The sequence below is a fragment of the Canis lupus genome, chromosome 23 (assembly GCF_048164855.1).
Source record: "Canis lupus baileyi chromosome 23, mCanLup2.hap1, whole genome shotgun sequence".
Lineage (NCBI taxonomy): Eukaryota > Metazoa > Chordata > Mammalia > Carnivora > Canidae > Canis > Canis lupus.
This window is the reverse complement of record NC_132860.1, coordinates 17,302,908-17,322,839: the sequence shown is the minus strand read 5'-3', so window position 1 is coordinate 17,322,839 and position 19,932 is coordinate 17,302,908. Positions and strand designations below refer to the sequence as shown.

The window sequence follows — 19,932 nt, the reverse complement described above, 5'->3', positions numbered from 1 at the left end:
CTGATGGGGAACTCAATCAATCCCGGGGCCCCAGGATCGTGCAGTAAGCCAAAGGCAGATGCTCAACCTCCTGAGCCACCCAGGCATCCCCATGGGTAATAGATTTGTAGTCTCTTTTCAGTTTATAGACATTTGAAGAGATAGGCATGGTATCCACTGATGTCCCCCACATTCTGAGCTGCCTCAGATATGTGGGGTGGGTTGATCTCAGTGACTCCTAATTGCTAACACAGTGGCTTAGATTTTTCTAGTCTCATGAAGCCCTTGCTCCCCTTTCCCACCTACACACTTAAGGCTGATTACTACTCCAGTTTTTCTTTAGTTTCATTCCTCAAGGTATCCTGGTGTTGGGCCAGAAAAGGCCTGGGTGAGAATCCTGGCTCCCCCACTTATAACAGTTGCATGAGCTTTTTGAGCTTCAGTTGCTCCTCAGCAAAACCGGGGTAGTGTATACCTAAGGGAGACTTGATGTTGCCTCTCCAACACCTTTTCTTCTCTTGGTAACTACCATAACTTTTGTTTTAGGGTACTCACATCTCTGCCCAACAGATTACTCCATTCTTGAAGGCTCAGGCCTAGTACACTTTCATTTCTAGGCCATTTTGTAGTTGTAATGTTGAATGTGGCTTAATTCAGGCCTGTAAGCTTGCCGAAATTTACTGGTTACTTCCAGGGAAAAAAAATGTTCCCTGTCTCCTGCTAGATAAGAATGGGGGGTATATGTAGTCCTAGTAGCAGCAGAAAGCCACTTTGAGACTGCAACCGGGGCCAGCCCTAGAAGGAAGCTCTCACTGTGGCTGGTAGAGTGAGGAGATAGAAAGCAGGACTACTTGAAGAAGTTGCTAACCTCCTAAAACAACCCACCCTGAAACTTGTTCTTATGTTGTTTCCAGTGTGTAAACTAGTAATCCCCAGCACTTTATGCCATTTTGAATTGAGCTTTCTGTTCTTGCAATGGAAGACAGGTTAATCGATACATCACAGCAGGATTTACCACGGATTTTTTTTTTTCTTTTTAGATTTTATTTATTTATTCATGAAAGAGAAAGAGGCAGAGACACAGGCAGAGGGAAAAGCTCCCCGTGGGGAACCCGATATGGGACTCCATCCCAGGACCCTGGGATCATGACTCAGGCTGAAGGCAGATGCTCAACCACTGAGCCACACAGACGCTCTTACCATGGATCTTAAATGAGATAAAGCATTCACAGTATTGAGCACAGAGCCTGACTTATAGATATGACCTCCACTCCTCCAGCCCAAGGGCATTAGCTGGACAGACCACAGTTTCTTAAGCCTTTGGTTGAAGATAAAGAAGAAGTTCTGGCACAGCAGATCCTTGGCATCTTGCCTGGACTGGGAGGTGGCCCTACTGGACTGGTTCTAGTTTTAGGATCCACTCTTTTGGAAGGAGGAGACTCTGTAAGCCTGAGGTTCCCCAAGCCCCTGGGCAGTATGTGCCCTGAAGAGGGTTTGGGATGAAGAGAAAAGAGAGGAGAGAACCATGATTTGCTGGAACAATAGCAAAAGGACCTATATCTGGGTCAGGGTAAATCTCTTTCTTTCTTTCTCTCCTCCTTTTCCTCTTTACCTCCTAATCATTTGCACACTCCCATTTCTCAGGCCTGGACAATGAGGGAAGCCAGAGTTGGGAGGGATTGCTGGTAAGGGAGGAGAGGCATTTATAGGAGAGGGAAAGGAGATCATCTACTACTGAACTCTGATGACTTCTTTGCATTTGAGAGTAGCAGGGATCTCAATTTTCAGATGAAACAGTGGATTTGGACTCCTATAGAAGTTTTTCAAGGCTGGTGTCTTGGAGTCTTTGCACAAGGAATAAAAATCTAGGCAGGGCAGCTGTTTCAAGGACAAAGGTTGTGTTGTGACTGTAGTAGGAGGGAGGAGTCATTTGGAGTGCATGTAGTGGTTGTAAGTTCGATTTCTGGTCATTTCATCATCCCCAGATTTAGACCTGAGTCCCTACAGAGAGGAGGCTGCAATAAAAGAATAAGTCAACACAAAGCTGGCAGAGCTGACATCTATATAAGAAACCTGGCTCACGTGAGATCATTGCTTTATAACCTCGCTATGTAAGAAGAATAGACCTCATTTTAGCACAGTTCTTTTGGAGTATGTGAGAACACATGATGGAGCAGGAGTGTAAGAAAATACTTCTTCACAAAAATGGGTTAAGGATGCCATGTTCCAACAGTGAAATGAATGCCTAGACGTGAAAATAGAACTCTAGTGCGATCTGACTAGAACAGGATTGAACCGCCAGCTTCTTATCTGGATACTAGATTTATGACTGCGGTCAGGAATTGCCCTGGCCTTTGTTTTTATCAGCCACATTCCATTAATGCTTCATAATGAATCCGTGGTCAATAAAAAAACCCAGTTGTTTTTTTTACACGAACTACTGCCAAGCCAAGAATCCCCATGAATCGTACTGTGGGTTTTTTTGAAACTAAATACAAAACTTAACAGTGATTCTTGTTGAATTTAATGGTGTTCAGGTTATTTTGCATCTTGCTTTTTTCATATATTAGCTATTGCTCTAAACTTTGTGCTTATCTTCTTCATTTAAGTCATACATAAAAATGTTGACTATGGCAGAGTATAAGAAGAGTGACTGTGACTTTACATGGGAAACTTTCTGTTGATGGAAGTTATTTATCAACTGTTTATATGGCTATTCAAGCAGCTGCAGAATCCTATCACAACACTATTGTACCATTCACCTTCCTGAGCTTATCCATCACTGGATTGTGAGAAACTGTGTAACGCTTTACTACAATCAAGTTAGACTGACCCCTAGTAGTCTGGTCCTTCCGCATACCTTGCTTAATTTTTTTTTTTTAAGATTTTATTTATTTATTCATGACAGACACAGAGAGAGAGGCAGAGACACAGGCAGAGGGAGAAGCAGGCTCCAAGCAAGGAGCCCAATGTGAGACTGGATTCTGGGACTCCAGGATCATGCTCTGGGCTGACGGCAGGCGCTAAAACCACTGAGCCACCCAGGGATTCCCCCCAATGCCTTGCTTATGGTAAGCTTTCCATAAATGTTTGTTGAGTTAAATGGGATTCCCTGAATTATCAGCTTAATAACCATATATTTGGAAACAGGGAAAAGAGGCATGATTAATTGATGAAACAGTTGGCTTCCTAGTGTTCTATGTAATTCTTTTCGTTGTTTTAAATCAAAATAGAAAAATGTCACATATGATAGGAAAATAAAATGTAGACTAGACTATTCTGGACAAAATAAATAGACTATTGTGGACAATAATCACTATGCCAATTATTATTTCTAATACCTATAGTTATATATTTTTTCTTTAAAAAACATAATCACTTGAAACATTATCTTTTATTTAACCTATTCTGGCCACCTTTCTATAACTGAATATGGATCTAATTCTCTTTTTAGTGTTTTAACAAATTCTCTAAGTACTTTTGGTTCTGATTTCACAGTCATTTGTCTTTTAATTATGGAGCTAATCCATTCTTCCTAAGGTATACTGAGCACCTACCATATGCTGGACCTTGGATCAGAACAGTGGAGACCTAAAAAAAAAAATGAGCAAGGTCCTGGCCCATCAGAGGAACATCCCATGGGCTCTGAGGCCTTGGTTAAATACAGATAACTGTAATTCTCTCTCTGTGGGGGCTCCTTGGAGCCTGGCATAGCAACCAGGAGATGTTCAGGCAGCTGAGGCTCTCATCACAGCCTGAATTCTTCTGTCACTCTTAGATCTGGGACAGCTAAAACCATTGGGCTCTCTGCTTTCAGACAGCTCCTGCATAGGCAGATGAACTATAAAGAGGGACTTGCTCTGAATGAGGACCCTATGCCCATTCCCTACATCTGTGGTTATCAGATAGGCACAGGGTCCTGATCACAGAGACCCTAACAGAGAGGAGAAGAAGAAAAAGCCAAGAAAGCAGAAGCCAACAGGCTGACTCTTAAGGTGACCTCTGTGAACTTGGCTTCTGGTGTGCACACCTTTGTATAATCCCCACTTCTTGGGTGTGGATGTGGCCTCTGACTTCTTTTTTTTTTTTTTTTTTTTTTTGTCTGACTTCTTTCTAATCAAGAGAATACAGCAAAAGTGACGGAATGTACATGATCATTGATTATGTTGCATGAGATCTTAATACCATCTTGCTGAACTGCCTTCTTGGCTTTGAGGAAGCAAATGGCCATGTCAGGAACTCCATGTGCCAAGAACCCGCGAGCAGCCTTTAACTGCTGAGGGTGGCCGCTGGCTCAACAGGCAGCATGCACCTGAAACCTGGAGCCCTACAGATACAAGGAACTGAATTCTGTTAGCTGAACTCTGAATGAGCTTGGAGTAGCTTGTTCTCTAGGTGAGTAGCTTGTTTTCAGATGAGGACAGAGCCCCGGCTGACACTTAATAGCAGCCTTCTGAAACTAAGCAAGGGGTCCTGTCCTGTTATGTCATATCTGGGCTTTTGAACCATAGAAACTGAGGTAGGAGTGCCCGGGTGTATTAGTCGGTTAAACGTCTGTCTTCAGCTCAGGTCATGGTCTTAGGGTCCTGGGATGGAGCCCATTGTCAGGCTCCCTGCTCAGCAGGGAGTCTGCTTCTCCCTCTCGCTGCTCATGCTCCCTCTCTTTGTCTCTCTCAAATAAATAAATAAAATCTTAAAAAAAAAAGAAACTGTGAGACAGTTTCACACAACAGTGTGTGTTGTATTAAGCAGTTAAACATATATATATATATATATATATATATATATATATATATATATATATGCTGGAGCAGGCACTGTGGCAATGTTGTTAAGCAGCAACAGGCAGCTACTAAAGGTCTCTTTTGCCTTCCATAAGAACTGCCCAATAAAAAATAGCCAGAGGGTGGAGAGATTGGAAAGGAAATTTAACAACCTTTAGGAAGAAAAGAAAATGACTAACAATGAAAGTTTGCTGTGAAGCCCTTCCATGTTTATTCATTCATTCATTTGTTAAAAGATGTTAAATTGAAAGTTTGGACAGATACATCAAGATATGTGTATTAGGTTTTAGGGAAGGATAGTGTCATGGACTAGATTATATCTCCCCCAAAATTCATATATTGAAGTTCTAAACCCCGCTATCTCCGAATGTGACTACATTTGGAGAGAGGGCATCTGAAGAGATAATTATGTTAAAATGAGGATGTTAGAGCAGGCCCCAATCAAATCAAATCTGATTGGTGTCCTTATAAGAAGAGGAAATTAGGGCACATAGAGAGACACCAGGAGTGTATATGCACAGAGAGGTGAGCATATGAAGAGTCAGCAAGATATCGGCCACCTGCAAACCAAGAGAGAGGTCTCAGAAGACTCCAACCCTTCTGATCTTGGACCTTGATCTTGGACTTCCAGCCTCCAGAATGATGAGAAAATAAGTTTCTGTTGTTGTATTTTCTTATGGTAGCCAGAGCAGGCTAATATAGAAACCACTCTAGATATTTTAAGCACAGAAGGATTTAATATAGGAAGTTAGGTGCTTTCAAAATCGTTGGAAGAGCTGAGTAGCTAGAGTTAGGGACTACTGCCAGAACTAATGTGTTCAAGAAAGCACTGCTGTGGCTGTGATCTGGGGATCACAAAGTTGATGCCTCTTCTGTCACTTGTAGCCATGAGCATCCCAGCTGCTTCTTAACAACCAGGAAAGTGGGGAGTAGTCACTGAAAAGCTGAGACCAGCTGCCCCTCTAGCTTTTTATAGTTGGGTGCACATGACCTTAATTGCGAAGGGAAAATGGCTGTGGGGTGATGCTTCCCATCCTACATATGCCTTCCTAGTTTCATATGAGGACAGACACTTAATTGAATTTAGTATCCCGGCTGCAGGGGAGTTGTTTTAACTTTTTAGCCTTTGTAGCATGGGAAGGCACAAAGAAGGATGGGGGAAGGCATGTTGAAGCCTATAAACATATTTAGCACCACATGCTAGATGTCAGAGCACAGCAAGTGCCAAGACAAATCAATCTGTAGGTATTCAAAGTAGGCACTTGAAACTGATAACAGAATTCACTGGGCTGCTCCCCTACATCAGTGGTATAAAAGAGAGGATTTATAAAGAGGATTTCTTTAAAAAAGCTGTGCAGTTTGATCACCTATCTTGAGTAACAGAACTGAGTGCTTCTCTCATCACTTAAGGTGGAAGGAAAGGAAGACAAAAGGACCATCCTGAGAGCTTGATATGGATCTCCTGCTGTTGTGGGCATGGGAGGGTTCATACTGGGCTTTTGTTTGATGTTTGCCTTGGAAAATGTAAAAGATGGAGACAGCCTGGGGAGCTGCTCAGACCTTGGTAGTAAAGAAGTGCTTGATCTGGACAGTTTGTTCTGCTAGAGTTTGTTGTTGCAGAGAATATGTCATGTTTCAAGAGCTGTGGAGAGTCACAGGACAAGTAAATTGAAAGAATTAAGGGAAACACTTGAGTTGAATCGTTGAAGAGTTAGCTAAGCTGAGATGGGCAGAGTACAGCATTTCAGGCAGAGGGAACAGCACATGCAAAGACTCAGGCACAAAAGAGGCTGGGATATCTGTGGAAAAACTAAATATTCATCATAGCTGTGGTGTAATTTGGGTGTGTGTGTGTGAAGAATAAAAATTGTCTTGGAAAAATGTCCTAAGCACATGTTGTGTTTCTGAGTTTAACCTTCGTCTTTTAGGAACTAATGGAATTAGTGGTAGGGTTTTTTCCTCTTAAATTAATACACTTTATTTTTTAGAACATTTTAGGTGTACAGAAAAACTGAGCAGATACTATAGAGTTCCCACATAGCCTTACATGGTTTCCCCTATTATTAACATCTTACATTAGCATGATATATATATGTGTACATGTGTGTTTTATATATATATTTGTTTTTTTTTGTGTGTGTGTGTTTTTTTTTTTTTTTTGTTTTTTTTAAAGTAGGCTCTAGCCCAACATGAAGATTGAATTCATGACCCGAGATCAAGAGTTGCATGCTCTACCAACAGAGCCAGCCAAGCACCCCAGCATGATATATTTATTACAATTAACTAATCTATACTCATATATTATTATTAACCAAACTTTATAGTTTATTCAGATTTGTTTAGTTTTTACTTAATGCCCCTTTTCTGTTCCAGGATCTCATGTTACATTTTTTTTTAAAGATTTTATTTATTTATTCATGAGAATACACAGAAAGGAGAGAGAGAGAGGCAGAGACACAGGCAGAGGGAGAAGCAGGCTCCATGCAGGGAGCCCGACGTGGGACTCGATCCCGGGCCTCGAGGATCACACCCTGGGCTGAAGGCGGCGCTAAACCGCTGAGCCACCCGGTCTGCCCTCATGTTACATTAATTGACATGTTAAATTAGGCTTCTTCTCTTGGCTGTGACAGTTTCTCAGACTTTTCCTCTTTTTGATATTTTTGAGGAGTACAGTCAAGAATATTGTAGGATGCCCCATTGTTGGAATTTGTCTGATGTTTTCTCATGATTAGACTGGGGTACAATTGGTTTTCAGTATAATTTGATGTACGCTTTACAAAAGTGATTTGAGGGCAGCATAAAAGGTGAGTGACATGGAGTGTATTAAGTTGGTATGCTTTCATTAGCAAGCCCTACAATGGCTTACCATTACAATTATATATTGACATGTCTTACTCTTGAATATGACTTATAGAGCCTAAAATGATTTGGATCCAGCCTACCTTTCTGACCTCATCTCCTGACACTCTCCTTGTTCTTTATGCTTCAACTCCACGGCTTCTGTTTCCATTTCTTGAAGGCACAATACTTTCTACCCTTGGGACATTGGAATGATTTGAATGTTTGCTTTATAATCCAGGTAGATGATGAGTTGGACTTAATTAGAGAAGAGGCAGATTGGAAAGCATGTATATGGTAGACTGACAGGATTTTGATTGATTGGAAATCTGAGATAAAGAAAGGAGAAGATGAAAAAAAAAAAAAAAAAAAGAAAGGAGAAGATGTGGGATCCCTGGGTGGCGCAGCGGTTTGGCGCCTGCCTTTGGCCCAGGGCACGATCCTGGAGACCCGGGATCGGATCCCACATCGGGCTCCTGGTGCATGGAGCCTGCTTCTCCCTCTGCCTGTGTCTCTGCCTCTCTCTCTCTCTGTGTGTGACTATCATAAATAAATAAATAAATAAAAAAGATAGGAGAAGATGTAGGCATAGTTCTGAGATCTGTAGTTTGAACAATTTGATAATTGGACTTGACTAACCACTGAGATGGGGAATGCAGGAGTTTGTTGCATGGAGGGGGGAACATCATGAGATCATGATGACACCAAGTTTGATTTGCTTATGGGATGTTGAGATATTCTTCTCCAGCAGGCAGTTGGAAATCATGAGTTTTAAATTCAGGAGGGAGGTTGGAATAAGAATAACTGCCAAAGGAGATTGTAGTGGGGGCTCTGATTATTAATTCAACTGGGATAAACCCAAGGGACATATTTGCAGTAATTCAAACCCTTGGCAGCAAATAGTTTAATGTGAACATCAGGTCAGCAGAGAAATTAACTTTATTTTGGAGACTATTAGGCAAAAGGAGGCCAGGACTTTTGGGAGGATTTTGTGGTCATTCCACTCACCAGGCTTAGGCTAATGATTGCTTCTTTTCTACTGAATAAAACTTTGGGTTTGAAAAGGCTGCTGTATTAGCTAATTAATATAGCTTCAGAAAAAAACAGCAGAGAATTTCAGGGTGTGGATGGACTTTTATGAGTGTAAAATAGTGTGATAGGACAGGTTATGATGAAACTTCTCCCAGGTATATTTCCTTAAAATCTTTATATTACTATATTTACATTAATAAATACAAAAGTAGTACATTCATGTTTTGCAGATGCTGTAGGTTGGCTCACTCGATAACCATTTTAATTCCCATCTCCCTTGTCTTCCACCATAGAGTCTTGGAAAACAACACACACAAATTCCAAGACCTCATTACAACCTGAGATGGCCATGAAATATAGTTTGGGTTAATAAGAATTTCCCAGAAGTCCCTGAGGTAGGCTTTCATTTCTGAGTAGAAAGGCAAAGATTTGTGAGGTGAAGCCTTCTTGCCCTTCTGCCTTCTTCTGGCATGGAGCTTAGATAACAATGCCTAGAAGCAACAGCCGTCTTGTTACCAAGAAAATGAGTGGTAAACTAAGAATTTTGGAGCAGGAGCCTGATTCCTTAATGACCTCCTTTAGCAACTATGCTAGTTCTGGTCCACTCACTTCTAGATTTTGTGTTCTGTGGAAAAACAGGCTTTATTTCTTTAAACTAGTACCCTAGATCCCTGGGTGGCTCTGCGGTTTAGCGCCTGCCTGTGGCCCAGGATGTGATCCTGCCTCTCTCTCTCTCTCTCTGTGTGTCTCTGATGAATAAATAAATAAAATCTTTAAAAAAATAAAAACTAGCACCCTGCCTCTCAAACTCAGCTGCCCATTAGAATCACCTGTGGAATCACGTGTCATCAGGGAAATACAAATCAAAACCACAATGAAATACCACTTTACACCAGTGAGAACGGCTAAAATTAGCTAGACAGGAAACAACAAATGTTGGCGAGGATGTGGAGAAAGGGGAACCCTCTCGCACTGTTGGTGGGAATGTAAGCTGGTGCAGCCACTCTGGAAAACTGTGTGGAGGTTCCTCAAGACGTTAAAAATAGAACTACCCTATGATCCAGCAATTGCATTACTGAGTATTTATCCCAGAGATAGAGATGTAGTGAAATGAAGGGGCACTTGCACCTCAATGTTCATAGCAGCAAGGTTTACATATTGCCAAACTGTGGAAAGAGCCGAGATGTCCTTCAACAGATGAATGAACATATATATCACATCTTTATATATATGTGTGTGTGTATATATATATATGCATATATATGTACATATATATACACACACACAATGGAATATTACTCAGCCATCAGAAAGGATGAATACCCACCATTTATACCGACATGGTTGGAACTGGAGGGTATTATGGTGAGTGAAATAAGTCAATTTGAGAAAGACAATTTTCATATGGTTTCAATCATATGTAGAATATAAGAAATAGTGAAAAGGACCATAAGGGAAGGGGGTAGAAACCGAGTGGGAAAAAATTAGAGAGGAAGACAAACCATGAGAGACTCCTAACTCTGGGAAACAAAGGGTTGAGGAGGGGAGGTTGGGGAGTAGGGTAAGTGGGTGATGGGCATTAAGGAGGGCATGTGATGAGATGAGCACTGAGTGTTAAACTATATGTTGGCAAATTAAATTTAAATTAAAAAAATGAGAGGGATCCCTGGGTGGCTCAGCGGCTTAGTGTCTGCCTTTGGCCCAGAGTACGATCTTGGAGTCCTGGGATTGAATCCCGCATCGGACTCCCTCCGTGGGGCCTGCTTCTGTCTGTGTCTCTGCCTCTCTCTCTCTGTCTCTCGTGAATGGGTAAATAAGATCTTAAAAAAAAAAAAAAATAGGGATGCCTGGGTGGCTCAGAGGTTGAGTGCCTGCCTTCAGCCCAGGGCATGATCCTGGAGTCCTGGGATCGAGTCCCACGTCGGGCTACCTCCGTGGGGCCTGCTTCTCCCTCTGCCTCTCTCTCTGTGTCGCTCATGAATAAATAAATAAAATCTTAAAAAAAAAAAAAAAGTAAGAGAGACAAACCAAGAAACAGACTCTTAACTAGAGGACAAACTGATATATTTATATTATATATTATATTATTTTATATAATATATTTTTATATTATATATATATCTCACATCTTCTTTTATCATTCATTTATCGATGGACACTGGGTTACTTCCATAGTTTGGCTATTGTAAATAATGCCAGTAAACAAAGGGATGCATTTTTGAATTAGTGTTTTTTGTATTTTTTGGGTAAATACTCAGCAATGTAATTACTGGATTGTAGAATTCTTTAACTTTTTTTTTTAAGGTTAATTAATTAATTTATTTATTTAATTATTTAAAAAAATTTATTTATTTATGATAGTCACACACACAGAGAGAGAGAGAGAGAGAGAGAGAGAGGCAGAGACACAGGCAGAGGGAGAAGCAGGCTCCATGCACTGGAGCCCGATGTGGGATTCCATCCTGGGTCTCCAGGATCGCGCCCCAGGCCAAAGGCAGGCGCCAAACCGCTGCGCCACCCAGGGATTCCGGTTTTATTTATTTATTTGACAGAGCACACAAGCAGGGGGAGGGATGGAGAGAGAAGCAAGCTCCCTGCCCAATGGGGAAGCCTGATGCAGGGCTCAATTCCAGGACCCTAGGATCATGACTGAGCCCCCTAAGCACCCCTGTGCAGTGAATTTTTATTTAGATGAAATCCCAATAGTATATTTTTGCTTTTATCTCCCTCACATCAGGAGTCATATGTAGAAAAATGTTACAGCCAATGTCAGAGAAATTACTGCCTGTGCTCTCTTCAATGATTTTATGGTTTCAGGTCTCACATTTAGTTTTTTTTTGTTTTTTTGTTTTTTTAATTTTTTATTTATTTATGATAGTCACAGAGAGAGAGAGAGCGCGGCAGAGACACAGGCAGAGGGAGGAACAGGCTCCATGCACTGGAGCCCGATGTGGGATTCGATCCTGGGTCTCCAGGATCGCGCCCTGGGCCAAAGGCAGGCGCCAAACCGCTGCGCCACCCAGGGATCCCACATTTAGGTTTTTAATCCATTTTGAATTTATTTTTGGGTATGGTGTAACAAAGTGGTCCAATTTCATTGTTTTTTCATGTAGCTATCCAGTTTTCCCAACACTACTTGTTGAAGACTTTTTCCCATTGTATATTCAGTCCTCCTTTGTTGAAGATTAATTGACCATATAACTGTGGGTTTATTTCTGGGTTTTATGTTCTATACCATTGATCTATGTGTCTATTTTTTTTTTTTTTTTAGATTTATTTATTTGAGAGAGAGAGCGAGCCGGGGGAGGGACAAAGGAAGAGGTAGACAATCAGACCCCCCATTGTTTGGGGAGCCAGATGTGGGGCTCCATCCCGAGATCATGATCTGAGCGAAAATCAAGAGTCAGATGCTTAACAGACTGAGCCACCCAGGTTCCCCATCTATTTTTTTTTTTAAGATTTTATTTATTTATTCATGAGACACACACAGAGAGGCAGGCTCCCCTTGGGGATCCCGATGTGAGACTTCCAGGATCATGCCCTGAGCCAAAGGCAATGCTCAATGACCGAGCCACCCAGGCATCCCCCATATGTCTATTTTTATGCCAGTACCATACTGTTTTAATTACTACCATTTTGTAATATAACTGGCAGTCTGGAATTGTGATACCCCCAGTTTTTTCAAGATTGCTTGGCTATTAAAGGTGGAAACCACTGCTTTTTGTTTCTGTTTTGTCCTTGTTGTTATTCCCAGGTGGATACTATTGTTACAATACATGTGTCCAAATTATATTTAAACAATAGAAGCCTATAAATTTCTGCGTCTCCAATCAGCTCCATCTCTGCTACCATCCCCAGGAGAATCACAATCCTGAGTGCTGTGTCACTTCTTTCAAAATTTCCTCTCTGCAGAGGTATATTCGTTTTCTATTACAAAAATCCTCCCAGAGCCTGTTCAAGTGGGTGTGAGGAGTGACAGTGCCATATAAGCCTAGAAAAAATCAGGAAAATGTTGATTTCAAATTTCCTATCTCTGTTGACCACTAGAGTACCTGGGAAATGTCAATATTTTGGCACCCAAATTACCTCTCCCAGCCTCCCTTTCACATCCTGAAATAGCAGAAAACGGTCTTCCATCCATACAGGCTTATCTTCTTCAGATGCTATGAAAATTGCATACAACTTATCATCTATGATTAATTATTTAACTATGAGACACAGAAGAGTTGAAAAGGATGTTCCTGGACTTGATGGTAGGGTAACTCTGCCAGGGCCAGCCTGTAACGGGTGGTGCTGCCTCTGTGTGATTTATTTACAGTAGTCACACGTCAGAGAATACGCTCCGTACCTCAAATAGGGCAATTGCAATTACTTTTTTTTTTTTTTTAAAGATTTTATTTATTTATTCCGGGAGGCAGAGACACAGGCAGAGGGAGAAGCAGGCTCCCTGCCAGGAGCCGGACATGGGACTCGATCCCAGGACTCCAGGATCACGCCCTGGGCTGAAGGCGGACGCTCAACCGCTGAGCCACCTGGGCGTCCCGCGATTACTTTTCTAATCAAATGTACACACAGACTCAGATACAGAGTAAACAGGGTTGGACTGGAGAGGAGAGGCGTGAGCACTCCCCACGGGCGGGTGGGGCAGTCAGGGTCGCCGCGAAGGCCGCCTGCACCTTGCGGGACGCGCGCTGTCTGCCCGCCGGGCGCTGGGGCTCACCAGGGGGCTGCAGCGCATGCGTCAGAGCGAAATCTCGCCGTGAGCGGGAATCTCACTGAGGTCTGTCTCGGGCGGTTTTTACGTCCCCTATGAGGAAGGAGGTCAACCCGTATCCGGCCGTCCAGGCCTGCATCCTCCTTGAGCGGGATCAGGTGGACCGCATGCTATTTCCAGGTGTTTCCAAGTCCGTTGGGGTGGGGCATGTAAGACTGCTCCTTGTCAGCTGGCCTCCTGACGCAGCTGTTCAACAGCCTTTCTTCTGGCACGGTGACAAAGCTGACGTGGCTCTTAGCCTAAACGACTCCATTTTGTGGAGCAGCCATTTTAAGGTGAGTGATAGGGATTAATGCGAGTCACAGCACAGCAGTAATTTACCTCGAGTTCTGTGTAGTAAAACCCTCTTTGAGGTCCTGCCTCAAGTTTCAGTTGTTTGAAGGCCGGGTCGTTTTTTTTTTTTTTAAAGATTTTATTTATTTATTCATGAGAGACACACAGAGAGAGGCAGAGACACAGGCAGAGGGAGAAGCAGGCTCCATGCAGGGAGCGCGATGCGGGACTTGATCCTGGGACTCCAGGGTCACGCCCTGGGCTGAAGGCGGCGCTAAACCTCTGAGCCACCCCGGCTGGAGGGCCAATTCTTTTGAAGCAGCATCGTCTTCTTTGGTTCATTAAAAAAATAATAAAAATAAATTAGAATTCAATTAGCCAACAAATATTATATCATTAATTTCAGATGTAGAGTTCAATAATTCATCAGTCTCATTCATTTTTGTACTAACTTTGCAGATAAGAAATAAGTGTTGGTGAGGATGTGGAGAAGAGGGAACCCTTGTGCACTGTTGGTGGGAACGTGAAATGGTGCAGCCACTGTGGAAAGCAGTATGGCAGTTCCTCAAAAAATTAAGAATAGAAGTACCGGAGTGCCTGGGTATGGTGTAACAGGACGTGATCTCTGGGTCCTGGGATCGAGTCCCACGTCAGGCTCCCCACAGGGAGCCTGCTTCTCCCTCTGCCTGTGTCTCTGTCTCTGTCTGTGTGTGTCTCATGAATAAAAATACAATCTTTAAAAAAAAAAAAAAGAAATATCATATGATCCAGCAATTCCATTTCTGGGTATTTATCCCAAAGAAACGAAACACTAACTCTAACAACTGCATGCACCTGCATCTTTATTGCAGCATTATTCACCGTAACCAAGATATGAAAGCAACCTAAGTGGCCACTGATGGATGAATAGATAAAATGTGGCACATATGTACAACGGAATATTTTTTTTTTTTAAGATTTTATTTATTTGAGAGAGAGAATGTGAGAGAGAGCAAACATGAGCACAAGTAGAGGGAGAGGCAGAGGGAGAAGAAGTGGACTCCGCTGAGAAGGGAACCCAGAAACAAAAAAAAAAAAAAAAGAAGGAAACCCAGTCCCAGGACCCTAGGAATTATGACTTGAGCCTAAGGGAGCAGCTTAACTGAGCCACCCAGGCACCCCTGTACAATGGAATGTTATTCACCCAGAAAAAAGAATGAAATCTTGCCGTTTGCAACAACACAAATGGACCTTGAGGGCATTATGTTAAATGAAATAATTCAGAGAAGGACAAATACGGTATGCTCTCACTTATATGTGGGATACTAATAAAGAATAAAAAAGAACTCATGGATACAGAGAATAGATTGGTGGTTGCCAGAAGGAGGAGTAGAGATGGTGGGGTGGGCAAAACAGGTAAAAGGGGTTAAAAAGTATAAACTTACAGTTGTAAAATAAATGAGTTTTGGGGGATGTAATATACAGCACGGTGACTATAGTTACTAATACTGTTATATTTGAAAGTTGCTAAGAGAGTAGATCTTAAAAGTTCTCATCACAAGAAAAAAAATTTCAGAAGTATGTATGGCAATGCATATTACCTAGACTTTTGTGGAGAACATTTTGTAATACATACAAACATCAAATCATTATATTGTATACCTGAAAGTAATGTATGTTATATGTCAATTATATTTCAGTAATAATAAAAAAAAAGGGGGGATACCTGGGTGGCTCAGTTAGTTAAGTATCTGTCTTTGGCTCAGGTCATGATCTTAGGGTCCTGGGATTGAGCCCAGCATCAGGTTCCATGCTCAGTGGGGAGTCTGCTTCCTTTCCCTCTGCCTTTCCTCCTGCTCATGCTCTCTCTCTCTCTCTCTCTTAGATAAATAAATAAAATCTTAAAAATTTAAAAAAAATCTTGTGCCCCTATGTAACTTGGAGTCATTTACTAAATCTCAATGTTTCACTTTCCTCATCCATAAAATAAGGCTATTAGTGAGGATTAAAGGGAATAATACATGCAAACATTTAGAAATGTGCCTAGTACATATTAAATGTCCAATAAATATTAACCATTATGGTTAGTTGTATTAATTTGAAAACTTAATACTGAATACTTATGCTCAAAAGTGAATTCCCTTTTTGTGGGATTTTTTTCCCCCTAGATCTTCAGTGGACATGAATTTCTCCTCCCCCTAATCTCCTCAATTTCTATTGAATTCCTTGTTGGGATTTCACATTAATACCCTGTTTTCGGGCAGTCCCAGTGGCTCAGCGGTTTAGCGCCGCCTGTAGCTCAGGGCATGATCCTGGAGACCTGGGATTGAGTCCCTGCATGGAGCCTGCTTCTCCCTCTGCCTGTGTCTCTGCCTCTCTCTCTCTCTCTCTCTCTCTTTGTCTATCATGAATAAACAAAACAAAACAAAACAACCGTGTTTTCCTCTTCTTACTCTACACATTGTTCCTGAGCTCCAGTTATCACCATATGCTGCGTGACTCCCACATCTGAAGTTCAGTCTAAATTTTTTTTTTACATACACTCCAGACTCCTGTGGCCTTTCACATCACATCTGTCAAACAGCCTGTCAATTGTGTCTCCGGTTCATCCATTTCTCTCACTCCCATTGTCACAACCCCACTTGGGGCCATTGTCTTCTCTCTCGACTACTACAGTAGCTTTCCACTCCAGCCCTCACCGTGTAGCTTTAGTAATATTTCTAAAGTATAAAATGCCATGCTATTCCCTGCTTAAATCTCTTCAATTACTCACTATTGTCTTCAGGGTAAAATACAAACTCCTTAACAACATTTGTAAGTTCATTCATGATCTGGCTTAGCCTTCCAGCCTCATCTTGTGTCCTTCCCTTCTGCACACGGAGGTCCAGACTTACTGAACGATTCCACAGTGCTGTCTATCATTTCAGGGCTTTGGCACATACTATTCCCTGTATTAGTTTATCTACTCCTTTCCTGCCCCACTTTGCTTGCCTAACTCCTACTGATCCTTCACATCTCACTTCAAATATCATTTCCTCTGAGAAAAATTTCCTTGACTCCCACACTTGGGTTAAGGTACCTCCTATATGTTTTATAAGACCCATTCTTATCATTGCACTTATTCACACTGTATTGTACTTACCTGTTTATTTATGTGTGTCACCTACTACTGGAAGATACAGATAAAGCTTGATAAAGACAAGGTTTGTATAATCATTATCTATCAGACACTTCCTCTGTATCTTCTGGGAACAGCATATCTCTTCTGATAAGTCTCGTGTAGTTTCTGGAGGGTTGGTAGGTCTTTATATGACTTTACATGACTTTACATCATCAAAGGTCCACATGGGAACAAACATGGTATAAAGGCTGTGGTAGGATAATGAAAAAGCATAATGGATGCTGGATTCAAATTCATACTCTTCCACTTAATAGTGTGTGAACATTTTTGTGGTTTGCCTTCCTATTTGTAAATACGTAAACATACCTATCTTGTGACAGATTCGTCTTGAAGTATGACATGAATTATTGTAAATCTAATCAGGTGGTGGTTACAGATGTAATTTGCCAGCAGTTCAACACACCTGGCACGCAGCTGTTGATCTGAATGCTTTCCCCCCTACACTGTATTTGCTAGTAAAACTGTCAGAAGCAAATTACTTTCAGTTGGTAGGGCCAACAATATACCTTCACTATCCCACCTCAGGGGCATATCAGCTCTTCAGCCCTATGTCATCTTTTCAGGAGACCTTACTTGCCCTTCCATTCTGAATCACCCTGGTTTATTAGATTGATGATATCATGCTGATGCTATCATGCTTCCTGGTAAGGAGGAAGCAGCAGCAGCTGTGCTAGATACATTAGACTGTTAGATGCATGCAGAGGGTGGGAAATAGATTCCACAAAAATTCAGGGGCTTGCCATCTCGGTAAAATTCCTAGAGGGCCAGTGATCTGGGGTCATAGTGAGATATCTCTTCCAAAGTGAAGAAAAAGTTGTTGCATCTGACTCTTCCCACCACTAAGAAAGAGATACAATACTGATTGGGCTTCTTTAATTTTTTTTTAAAGATTTTATTTATTTATTCATGAGAGACACATAGAGACAGGCAGAGATACAGGCAGAGGAAGAAGCAGGGTCCCTGTGGGGAGCCTGATACAGGGCTTGATCCCAGGACCCTGGGATCATGACCCAAGCCAAAGGAAAATGATTAACCGCTGAGCCACCCAGGTGTCCTGCTTTTTTAGGTTTTTGAGGCAACATAAAAGTCTCATTTACGGAGGAACCTGAGAAGCTGCCAATTTTGAGTGAGACCCCCCAAGGCTCTACTTCAGGTCCAGGATACCATACACACTGCTCTACCACTTTGTCTGTATAACGTACAGTGATACTTGAACTGGCAGATAGGAACACTGTGGGCAACTTCAGTGGACTCCTATAGGTGAATCACAGCCCAGTCCCTGAGGATTGGAGGGCAAAGATTTACGATCCTCTGAAGACAAGTATTCTTTGAAGAAGTAGTTTCTAGGTTGTAATTGGGCCTTGTAGAGACTGAATGACTGACCATGAGTCACTGAGTTACTGTGCAACATACGTTGCCTATCATGAGCTGGATGTCTAATCCTCCAAGCCATAAAATCAAGAATTCATAGCAGTATTCAATCATTAAGTGGAAGTGGTATATATGAGATCAGGCTCAAGTAAGTCCTGAAGGCACAATTAAGTTATAGAAGTAAATGGCACATACTCCTATAGTCCATGATCCTACCATATTGCCTCTTCCCTCTCAAACTAAATCTGTGGCCTCTTGGGGAGTTCCCTATGACAAATTGGCTAAGGAGGAAAAATTCCAGGCCTGGTTTAATTTTTTTTTTTAATTTTTATTTATGATAGTCACACAGAGAGAGAGAGGCAGAGACACAGGCAGAGGGAGAAGCAGGCTCCATGCACCAGGAGCCCGATGTGGGATTCGATCCCGGGTCTCCAGGATCGCGCCCTGGGCCAAAGGCAGGCGCCAAACCGCTGCGCCACCCAGGGATCCCCCAGGCCTGGTTTAAAGATAGGTTTGTATAATATGCTGTGCTACCCCAAAGTGGATGATTGTAGCAATGCAGGTCTGCCAATAGGGGTGGCTTCGAAGGATGAGAGAGAAGGAAAATCCTCCCAGGCAACAGAAGTGTGGCTCTATACTGATACATGGGTAGTGGCTAATAGTTTTGTTGGGTTAGAAGGATCATGATTGAAAAATTGGTGATAGGAAGGTCTGTGTGTAGAAATCTCTGAATATGATCAGAGTGTCCCATGTGAAAGTTCACCAAACAGAACTCTCATCAGAAAAGGATATTAAGCAGATGAATGAGGTGACTTGTTTGTGGATGTCTGTTTTTTTTTTTTTAATTTTTATTTATTTATGATAGTCACAGAGAGAGAGAGAGGCAGAGACATAGGCAGAGGGAGAAGCAGGCTCCATGCACCGGGAGCCCGACGTGGGATTCGATCCCGGGTCTCCAGGATCGCGCCCTGGGCCAAAGGCAGGCGCCAAACCGCTGCGCCACCCAGGGATCCCTGTGGATGTCTGTTAATCTCTCCTCAGCCAGCCCTGTCTTAGTCCAGTGAAAACCAAATGAAACGGTCCATGGGGTTATTTATGAATGGGCTCAGCAACATTGACTTCCAATCACCACTACTGAATGTCCGTCCAGCCATTGAACAGCAGAGACCAACACTGAACATTCAATATGGCACCATTCTCCAGAAGCACTAGAAAGCCACTTCACACAGAAGGTTAATTACAAAGATCATGTCCACCATGAAAGGGATAGAACTTTGTTCTCAGTGAAATAGACACTTACTCTGAATACAAATTTACCTTACCTATTCACAATACTACCAAAACCACCATCTCAGGATTTACAGAATGTTTTATTCACATGGTATTGCACAGAACATTGCTTCTGATCTGGGAACTCACTGAAAATGAAGGGTGGTAATGGCTCATGCTCATGGAATCCTCTGGTTTTGTAATGTTTGCCATTATCTTGAAGCAACTGGCCTGATAAAGTAGTGATATGACCTTTTAATAATAGTAACAACCTTTTCAACTTAGTTTTGGTACCAGCTCGATGGAAACACTGCAGAACTGGGGCAAAGTCTTCCCGGATATAATATATGCTCTAAATCAGTGACCAATATATGTTGCTATTTTGCTAATAGCCAGTTTTTAATGGGTCCAGGAACCAAGGGTTGGAGATGGGAATGGTTCCTCTGTTACTT

The 19,932-nt window shown here is 42.1% G+C and overlaps 1 long non-coding RNA gene across 1 annotated transcript; it reads left to right on the top strand.

Moving 5' to 3' along the window:
• The first annotated feature begins 1,875 nt into the window (after positions 1 to 1,875).
• On the top strand, positions 1,876 to 4,379 carry LOC140614798 (uncharacterized). Its single transcript, XR_012015571.1, has 2 exons — positions 1,876 to 3,050; positions 4,102 to 4,379. It is a non-coding gene; the product is annotated as an uncharacterized lncRNA (long non-coding RNA).
• Positions 4,380 to 19,932: the final 15,553 nt, after the last annotated feature.